The sequence below is a fragment of the Dermacentor albipictus genome, unplaced genomic scaffold, assembly GCF_038994185.2.
Source record: "Dermacentor albipictus isolate Rhodes 1998 colony unplaced genomic scaffold, USDA_Dalb.pri_finalv2 scaffold_54, whole genome shotgun sequence".
NCBI lineage: Eukaryota > Metazoa > Arthropoda > Arachnida > Ixodida > Ixodidae > Dermacentor > Dermacentor albipictus.
Genome location: NW_027225608.1, coordinates 471,661 through 475,267, shown reverse-complemented (window position 1 = coordinate 475,267; position 3,607 = coordinate 471,661). Strand labels below are relative to the sequence as shown.

At 53.0% G+C, this 3,607-nt stretch overlaps 1 long non-coding RNA gene across 1 annotated transcript; it reads left to right on the top strand.

Moving 5' to 3' along the window:
- Window positions 1-1,096: 1,096 nt before the first annotated feature.
- Window positions 1,097-2,474, top strand: LOC139053015 (uncharacterized). Its single transcript, XR_011510167.1, has 2 exons — window positions 1,097-1,270; window positions 2,355-2,474. It is a non-coding gene; the product is annotated as an uncharacterized lncRNA (long non-coding RNA).
- The last annotated feature ends 1,133 nt before the right edge of the window (window positions 2,475-3,607 follow it).

The window sequence follows — 3,607 nt, the reverse complement described above, 5'->3', positions numbered from 1 at the left end:
TGCGGAAGGCGTGCGGGTCACACACACTCTGATGCGACGCGCGACGCAAAGCCAACTACGTGGAAATGTCTAACACTCGCGAAAAAAACAATAGCCGACACAAATGAAAAATACACGAGAGAATAAACGCGGCAAACACAACACTTCAGAACGGGACATTCAAAAATGAACACGCGATGAATAAGTAAATGAAAGACGAAACGCGATTAAAGAAAAGAGTCCGGCGGAACGTCCTGAGAGCATGTTGGATGACGAGGATTTTCTGTGGCCTGCTCGCCGAGGTCTCGATCTGAAGAAGCGTTGGGCTCTGGTACCTCGCTGCCGAAGATCTTGACGGACTTGCACCGTCAGTCGATCTACCGGCGAAGACTTCGCCCTGAGGGTTTCAGCCTGCGGACCACATGTTCAGCTGTATCTCGGTACACAACCGCGCCGCACCATCTCCCAAACTACTCTGCCCGCTCGCCGCGGCTAGCTCGTCCTTCGTCACTCTCCGTCGACCCACGTGACCAACCGGTCCGGCGAGCTCGGGGGCCACGGAGGAAGGAAACTAAGGAGAGGCCCTGACGTCACTCTTTGTGAAGCAAAAGTGAAGCCGGAAGTTGGCGTTGCTCATGGCGATGCTCCGCCTTTTGTGCCACCCTCCTCTCTTGTTTACATCTTTCGCGAAACCACGCCGCGCTGCGCGTGGTTTCGCGCGCGGAGCGCTCGCGCTCGCGCAACATCCGGCAGAGCACGGTGCAGGTAACACAGCGCAACAAGACACGGTGACTAACGCAAACCCTAGCAGCATCTATACACACGAAATCGGTTGCAACGGCCGAAGCTGTGGCCATAGCCCTTGCTATAGACCAGAACACGCTAGTCTCGCACCCAGACTAACCGAACGCATACTCTCGCACCCGGGTTGCCCGGTCGACCGGCGCTATTTTGTACTGGGCTGCCAAAGTGTGTTCGCCGGCGACCAGTAGACATGGCAAGCGCCAGCTCTAGGGCTCCAAAGTGCGGAAATGCGCCCGTTCACACGGATCCAAAGTAGAAGAAGTCATCTGGGCATCATTGAGTCGTGTTTGGATGCCAAAACAACCAACGGAAAAGGAGCAGGTCGCTTAGCGCTGTTTGCGAAGAGCACAACACACGTAGGGAATCGTGCCGGTGCGGTGTTTTCAGCCTGCGCCGATTTCCATCCGCAACGAAGAATGCCAAGCTGCGCCACCGGTGGATAGCTGCAGTGAATAGGAAGAACTACCAACCCAGTGAAAATGCACGAGTGAGTATTCGATCTGTGTATATTTTGGTGCCACGTTCAACTTTGCGCCCTACAAACGTAATACGCAGGTTTGCTCCGAGCACTTTCTGGGCAACAAGCCTACAGAGCAGAATCCCGCGCCGGCGCTTCGCCTTGGCTATAACAAAAAGGCAAGCCTTTTCGTGTTTTCATTCAGGCAGAGCTCCCGACGGTTAAGCGGAACAGTTGAGTTTGCGGTTAGCGATACTTGCAGCTGGTGCACGGAATGACCATTAAGCGTGAACGACAAGTTGTAGGCCGTGCTGGTGAGCGTTATTGCTAATGAAAGTAAACCGAAGTCTGCTCGTCACGTAGCATGCGTCCACAAAAACGTAAACGACGACTACTCGTCGCCGAAGGTGTTCTTGCAGCGCACCTACCTTTACGAGCTGGTGTTGCAGGTGTCATTCGTAACGAATTCATTTGAGCCTCCTGAGCTCTAAACTGCGTGCGGGCTGTTATGGGGGGCAAAGCGCAAAATATTTCCGTTCATATGGCGAGGAAAATAAGGTGCTTAATTATTCTTGTATTTTGTAACAAAATTTTTATCGTTCTCACTAGTTTTTTTTTACTGTTTTCTTTTCTAAGGGAGCGCCAACAATCCGATGGCCTCGCACAAGCGAAACAGGTCTGGTACCAGGTAGCTGCAGTTGGTGGGGCTAATTTCTTGGAATGCAGGTGCGGTTGTTATCTTGTACCAAAGGGGTCCTGATGATGCAGCTTTAAGTAGGGATGGTAATTTTACGTGCCCTGTCATGGTTTGTGCAACTGTACAACACCTGCATGTCATGCTCGCCCTGTTATACGGGCTTTGAATGCACATGTAGTTGAACATTATAACTACTGTAGTACCTCATTTTCCAATGAGTGCAGGTTTAGCATCATATGCTGCTTGTTCGAGTGCTGTAGGCTTTTGTTCTGAATGTTGTACTCTTAAGTGGTTGCACGATACAATTGGCCTGGTGCATTTTCTATTTCATTTTGAGGGGACTTTATATCTTCGCAAAAGTGATGGCATGGGAAAGAACTACAGCCCTTCTTACTATAACATCTATTTTGTTTTCAGTGTGCAGGTGGTGAAGGGCAGGCGTCTGCTAACCAGGCAGTCAAACGACCTCGCCAGTTGGTTGCCAAGCGCGGCCAACCCAGTAGAGACCATTACAAACAAGACCAAACTGAAAGTGCAGATGACAGTGTTCTGCGTGCTTTAATAATATATGGCACCAACACAGTGCTGTAAATTCCTTCACAGGTTACGTGCCAAAAAGCTCACAGGTGTTCTAGCATATAGCGCGCGGTTTGTACAAACGTAATAGCGTACCTACCCGATGTATTCGCTTCTGCAGTCTGCACAGCACTCAGTGTGTCCATTGTGGACTTGCGCGAGGTCTTGAAGTTTGATTGAATCCAGACAGCGAAAATGACAGGTTAGAAAAAACGTGAAACACGCCTTCCGCCCAGCTAAAAAGCCCAAGTTTCGCTTTCGCGCCGGGTCGCATCTCCCGGCGTGGCAGCCCAGGCCTGCTAATTCGCGGCGCTTGGGATAGATGGCGCGACGGCGCTCATCAATATGGCGGCGCCCTTTGAATTCACAGTGTTCTGGTGTATACGCGCCGCGGAAGCTAAGGGCCAATCGGCCTACGTGCTGACAGACTCGCAGGACGCCTGCCGCCTCTTCCTTGGGGGGGCTTTACCGGGCTGCGTCTTCCGCATCCTAGGAACGAACCTCACCATGGATCATTGCGTGACCTGGTGCCCGGCGCACACAGGGATAGCGGGGAACGAACGGGCGGACCGCTTGGCTCGAGGCATGACAGGCCGAGCCGCGGGCCACACCGCCCGGGAGAACACCTCGACACCCGGTGCGCCAAGAGAAATCCTCGAGTTACAACGGCTAAGTAGGCGAACCAAAGCCCTTCCTCACCCAGGCCTAGACAGGAGGCAAGCACGGGACTGGCGCCGCCTGCAAACAAACACTTTCCCACATTTATACAGGCTACACAAAATGTACCCAGACAAATACAGCAACACTTGCCCGTGGTGCGAAGGAACACCGACATTGGAACACATAACATTCCAGTGCGCGTCACGTCCGGCGGCTGCCACCTCGCCGCTGCTAGACAACACTCTACATAACTGGTCGTGGGAGGCGCGACTCGCGGAAGTGGAATTGGGAAGCCAACTGGCGACCCTTGACCAGGCCCGGCGAGCCGCTGTAACCAGTGGGGCCCTGGAGGAGGGGCTCCACCCACCATAACCAAACAGTCTCTGTTACAATAAACGTTTACTCTCTCTCTAACGCAAACCCGCCCACACAGC